This window comes from Bos mutus, unplaced genomic scaffold (genome assembly GCF_027580195.1).
Source record: "Bos mutus isolate GX-2022 unplaced genomic scaffold, NWIPB_WYAK_1.1 CTG425, whole genome shotgun sequence".
In the NCBI taxonomy this organism is placed as follows: Eukaryota; Metazoa; Chordata; class Mammalia; order Artiodactyla; family Bovidae; genus Bos; species Bos mutus.
In genome coordinates this window covers 47,125-53,550 of record NW_027219910.1, presented here as the reverse complement: position 1 = coordinate 53,550, position 6,426 = coordinate 47,125, and the positions used below count along the sequence as shown (strand labels likewise).

General features: G+C 57.0%; 2 pseudogenes; both read right to left on the bottom strand.

Annotated features, from left to right (window-relative positions):
• Positions 1-1,822: 1,822 nt before the first annotated feature.
• On the bottom strand, positions 1,823-1,942 carry LOC138987020 (5S ribosomal RNA; annotated as a pseudogene).
• Positions 1,943-5,317: 3,375 nt separating this feature from the next.
• On the bottom strand, positions 5,318-5,436 carry LOC138987022 (5S ribosomal RNA; annotated as a pseudogene).
• Between the last annotated feature and the right edge of the window lie 990 nt (positions 5,437-6,426).

The window sequence follows — 6,426 nt, the reverse complement described above, 5'->3', positions numbered from 1 at the left end:
GTTTCGGGACCGCTTTCACACAAGGCTGTCAACAGTGGGGTGGGGTGTGTGGGGGGAGCCCTTCTTTCCATTCCACATGAGACCCAGTGGATAATCCAGGCCCTGCCCACTGCATTGAGTGTGCAGCAACAATATCAACGGTAATGCCGGTGAACAACACGTATTCCTGGAATCCACCCGCTGGCTACTGACTGTGTGTGGTGGTGGTCTGGAACCTAGACCTGGAAGCTTTCTGGATGATTGCAAATGACACCAAAGTCTGAGGACGATGGAAGATCTTCACATTTCTGCAAGAGCCACACACCTCCAGAAGGAACCACAAGACTTGCCTGAAATGGTCAAGGTATAAGTATTGACTCAACGTTGGAAGGTCTCACACCTTGCTATGGAAGTCAAACGATCTTTCTTTGAAATGAAAATGGAGCATACTGAACGTTCACATGCTTCTAGAGCATTTGAAAAGCCCTAACTTGTAGAAATTGCTGTACGAGTTCCTTGAAAGCAAGAACCTCTATGTATGGATATGTCTTCATGCCTTAGATTGTGCCTCAATATAGTGTACACATCAACCCAGGAAAGGAAAGAATTGACTCGCCAAATATACAAAGAGATCAAAAGTGCTGAGCCAAGTGACCCCTTGAGGCTTCCAAGAGCTTTTCTGTCTTTCACACACTAAGTAAATACTGAGCACCTACGATGAGCTAGGAGGCATGTAATAAGTTTCAGGAATAGAAGGCGGAGAGAAGAAGACACAGAGTTCCTGCTTTCACTGAGACGACTCTAATGATACATCACAGGCAGATCCTTTGAGAACCTATAGAGGGGCCTCTTCCTCACCACAAAACCTGGGTGTCAGGGAAGGCTTTCCAGAGGCACCATTTCGTTGAGGTCCATAGGTTGAACCTAGGTAAACCAGGGTTGAGATGCAGGAAGAATTTCAGGCAGGGAAAATAGCATCTTGGAAGGCTATGTGACCAGGGAAACTTAGGACATTCAAGAAACGAAAATGCCCTATGGGATGGAAGCCAAAGAGTGCAGAGGGCATTCCAGGCAAAAGACATCAGAGAAGAACGTGAGGAGCAAGCCTGAAGGGAAGTGGTCGATCTTCAATATGCTGGGAAAATACGAGAGCCGTGGAGCAGGGAGGTGACAGCATTGCATCTGCATTTCCAAAGGTCATCTTGCTCCACATCACTAATGATTGAGAGGCTCAACTCCAAACTCCAAGGAGGGACCACTTCACATGAGTCCGATTGGGCCTCACTGCGATGTCTGTCAATAACCAATGCTGGAGAAGATGTGGAGCAAAGGGAACTCTCCTCCACGGTGAGTAGGAATGGGCGGGGAGAGCCGGTATGGAAAAGAATATGGAGGTTCCCGAAGGAACTAAAAGTGGAAGTAGCGATGGTTCAGCAGTCCGACTCCCAGGCATGGACACACCCACGGTATAAGTGAACAAGATAGATGCCCCGCTTGGGCACATCTATCTGTGCGCAGGCACACACGCGCGATGCGCGCGATGGCCGCGAGGCAGGGGTGGGCGGGGCTGGGGCTCTGGCTGAGTCCGTGCAAGCCCCGGGATTGCCTGAGGCAAGCCAAAGGAGCCCCAGATGGAGACGGGACTGCCGGTCGTCGGGTGTCCTGGAAGCCGAATGCGAATGCGGAGGGGCTCGCGGGCCGCGCGGAGGCAACCCAGGTCTGCAGCGGGAGTCGGGGCCCCGGCCAGCCGCTCCCCGCGGCCCGGGAGGGGCTGGGGCTGCGGGGGGGATCCAAGAATCGGGACGCGCGGCGGGGGCTAAAGGACCTCTTCTGGTAGGCAAAAAGCCTCGAGCACCCGGGATTCCCAGGTGGTCTCCCATCCAAGATCCTAACCAGGCCCGACCCTGCTTAGCTTCCGAGATCAGACGAGATCGGGCGCCTTCAGGCTGATACGGCCTGAGACAGTGGCGCTTGGCTCGGGGCGCCCTAAGAGCCTTGCGCCGCCCCCTTCGCTTCTGCCCTGCAGGTCGGGCCAACGGGCCGCACTCTCGCGCCGCGGGCGCGTGCTGTACTTGAGCCGCACGACCCGCGACCGACTCCAGCCTGCTGACGCCGCCCGCCCCGAACACCGCCAACACCAGACCAGCAGCGCCTGGGCGGGCCCGGGGCCCGAGGGGCTTCCAGGACCCCATTGACCGGGAGGGCGTGCGCGCGCGCGCGCGCCGCTGGGCCTGGGGCTGGGCTGAGGGGTGCGGAGGTCTCGGCGCCCCCACCCGCGGCCACTCCAGACCCGGCCGCGCTGGCTGAGCGGGCCTCCCGATCCCATTCGCTGCTCAGGCCCGCGCGCCCCAGATGTGTCGGCCCGGCGCCCGCCGCCTCCCAACCCCAGCGCCCAGGGGCCTCTGAACCTCCTGCGGGCCTAGGCGCAGCGAAACTTGAGCGCCCAACTTGCCCGGCACCTGTCCGTGCCCAAACCCACCAGAAGCCAGGAGGCGCGGGTCGACCGAGCGCCAGCCCCTCCCCTTCGCACTACCGAGGCCCCCCCCCCATTGCCCCCACGCCAAGCCCACGACCTTCCTGAGAGAGCAGACGAGCCACAGGCAGGCACACAGACAGACACACAGACACTGCACGCACTCCACGCCAAGGGAGACAGCTGGCCTGGCGCAAGCTCTCAGCCAGAGCCAGAGCGCCTGGGAGAGGCGGGGCCAGATTTAACGGCCGGGCGGGGGGGCTGTCAGGAGATACAGAGGCAGAAATACATGAAGATTCCGAGACAGACCCCAAGACGGCAAGAGGAGATACACACACACACACACACACACACACACACACACACACACACACTTGAGTGTGGTCTTTGGAAATACTTGTGTTCGTAGTTGCTGGGTTGAGCCCAACTTGAATACAACCCATGGACTGCGCCCATCAGGCTCCTCTGTCCGTGGCATTTCCCAGGCGAGGATACTGGGAGTGGGTTGCCATTTCTTCTCCGGGGGGATCTTCCCACCCAGGATCAAACCCCAGTCTCCTGCGCTGGATGCCTTGCCATCTGAACCAGGACATTGCTAATTCCCTAGGCAAAATACAAAGAATAGAGCTCGTGTTCTACTAAATGGAAAGATGATTTCAAAAACAGAAGCTGTCCTTTGTTGGTATCTTTGAATCTTTATGTAGTTTTCAAGTGATTTTTACTGTTAAGGCTAACTGAACAAGGCAAGAGAGAAACCCCAGAATTGAAAAGCAATTGACGGTTTTGAAAGAAACATGTGCAGGTGAAGCTTTTTCCTTTTGAGAGATGGTTAAATGCAAAATCTTGATTCAACACATATGACTTTTGTGCACTTTCTTTCAAATCTCCATGACAAAACCCTAAGGTGTCCAGGAAGAAAGGAGTAGAGGGGCAGACAAAAAGAGCAACCTTTCCCTTGGTGCCATCTCAACCAGCTGCTTAGTTCCTTCATCTCAAGGACTATCATCTGGGCTTCTGGTTTGTCTGATTCTTGTTTCGGGACCGCTTTCTCGTCACAAGGCTGTCAACAGTGGGGGGGGGTGTGTGTGGGGGGGGGGAGCCCTTCTTTTTCATTCCACATGAGACCCAGTGGACAATCCAGGCCCTGCCCACTGCATTGAGTGTGCAGCAACAATATCAACGGTAATGCCGGGTGAACAACACGTATTCCTGAATCCACCCGCTGGCTACTGACTGTGTGTGGTGGTGGTCTGGAACCTAGACCTGGAAGCTTTCTGGATGATTGCAAATGACACCAAAGTCTGAGGACGATGGAAGATCTTCACATTTCTGCAAGAGCCACACACCTCCAGAAGGAACCACAAGACTTGCCTGAAATGGTCAAGGTATAAGTATTGACTCAACGCTGGAAGGTCTCCACCTTTGCTATGGAAGTCAAACGATCTTTCTTTGAAATGAAAATGGAGCATACTGAACGTTCACATGCTTCTAGAGCATTTGAAAAGCCCTAACTTGTAGAAATTGCTGTACGAGTTCCTTGAAAGCAAGAACCTATGTATGGATATGTCTTCATGCCTTAGATTGTGCCTCAATATAGTGTACACATCAACCCAGGAAAGGAAAGAATTGAATCGCCAAATATACAAAGAGATCAAAAGTGCCGAGCCAAGTGACCCCTTGAGGCTTCCAAGAGCTTTTCTGTCGTTCACACACTAAGTAAATACTGAGCACCTACGATGAGCTAGGAGGCATGTAATAAGTTTCAGGAAATAGAAGGCGGAGAGAAGAAGACACAGAGTTCCTGCTTTCACTGAGACGACTCTAATGATACATCACAGGCAGATCCTTTGAGAACCTATAGAGGGGCCTCTTCCCTCACCACAAAACCTGGGTGTCAGGGAAGGCTTTGCAGAGGCCCCATTTCGTGGAGGTCCATAGGTTGAACCTAGGTAAACCAGGGTTGAGTTGCAGGAAGAATTTCAGGCAGGGAAAATAGCATCTTGGAAGGCTATGTGACCAGGGAAACTTAGGACATTCAAGAAACGAAAATGCCCTATGGGATGGAAGCCAAAGAGTGCAGAGGGCATTCCAGGCAAAAGACATCAGAGAAGAACGTGAGGAGCAAGCCTGAAGGGAAGTGGTCGATCTTCAATATGCTGGGAAAATACGAGAGCCGCTGGAGCAGGGAGGTGACAGCATTGCATCTGCATTTCCAAAGGTCATCTTGCTCCACATCACTAATGATTGAGAGGCTCAACCCAAACTCCAAGGAGGGACCACTTCACATGAGTCCGATTGGGCCTCACTGCGATGTCTGTCAATAACCAATGCTGAGAAGATGTGGAGCAAAGGGAACTCTCCCACGGTGAGTAGGAATGGGCGGGGGAGAGCCGGTATGGAAAAGAATATGGAGGTTCCCAAGGGAACTAAAAGTGGAAGTAGCGTATGGTCCAGCAGTCCGACTCCCAGGCATGGATCCACCCACGGTATAAGTGAACAAGATAGATGCCCCGCTTGGGCACATCTATCTGTGCGCAGCGCATGCACACACGCGCGCGCGCGATGGCCTGCGAGGCAGGGGGTGGGGCGGGGGCTGGGGCTCTGGCTGGAGTCCGTGCAAGCCCCGGGATTGCCTGAGGCAAGCCAAAGGAGCCCCAGATGGAGACGGGACTGCCGGTCGTCGGGTGTCCTGGAAGCCGAATGCGACGCGGAGGGGCTCGCGGGCCGCGCGGAGGCAACCCAGGTCTGCAGCGGGAGTCGGGCCCCGCCACCGCTTCCCGCGCCCGGGAGGGGCTGGGGCTGCGGGGGGGATCCAAGAATCGGGACGCGCGGCGGGGGCTAAAGGACCTCTTCTGGTAGGCAAAAAGCCTCGAGCACCCGGGATTCCCAGGTGGTCTCCCATCCAAGATCCTAACCAGGCCCGACCCTGCTTAGCTTCCGAGATCAGACGAGATCGGGCGCCTTCAGGCTGATACGCCTGAGACGGTGGCGCGCTTGGCCCGGGCGCCCTAAGAGCCTTGCGCCGCCTCCCTTTCGCTTCTGCCCTGCAGGTCGGGCCAACGGGCCGCACTCTCGCCGCGGGGCGTGCTGTACTTGAGCCGCAAGACCCGCGACCGGACTCCAGCCTGCTGACGCCGGCCCGCCCCCCGAACACCGCCAACACCAGACCAGCAAGCGCCTGGCCGGGCCCGGGGGCCCGAGGGGCTTCCAGGACCCCCCATTGACCGGGAGGGCGTGCGTGCATGCGTGCGCGCGGGGCCTGGGGGCTGGGCTGAGGGGTGCGGAGGTCTCGGCGCCCCCCACCCGCGCGCACTCCAGACCCGGCCGCGCTGGCTGAGCGGGCCTCCCGATCCCATTCGCTGCTCAGGCCCGCGCGCCCCCGAGGTGTCGGCCTCGGCGCCCGCCGCCCCAACCCCAGCGCCCAGGGGCCTCTGAACCTCCTATGCGGGCCTAGGCGCAGCGAAACTTGAGCGCCTAACTTGCCCGGCACCTGTCCGTGCCCAAACCCACCAGAAGCCAGGAGGCGCGGTCGACCGAGCGCCAGCCCCTCCCTCGCACTACCGAGGCCCCCTTTGCCCCCACGCCAAGCCCCTCGACCTTCCTGAGAGAGCAGACGAGCCACAGGCAGGCACACAGACAGACACACAGACACTCGCACTGACGCACTCCACGCCAAGGGAGACAGCTGGCCTGCGCAAGCTCCTCAGCCAGAGCCAGAGCGCCTGGGAGAGGCCGGGGCCAGACGAACGGGCCGGCGGCTGGCTGTCAGGAGATACAGAGGCAGAAATACATGAAGATTCCGAGACAGACTCCAAGACGGCAAGAGGAGATACACACACACACACACACACACACACACACACACACACACACTTGAGTGTGGTCTTTGGAAATACTTGTGTTCGTAGTTGCTGGGTTGAGCCCAACTTTAATACAACCCATGGACTGCGGCCCATCAGGCTCCTCTGTCCGTG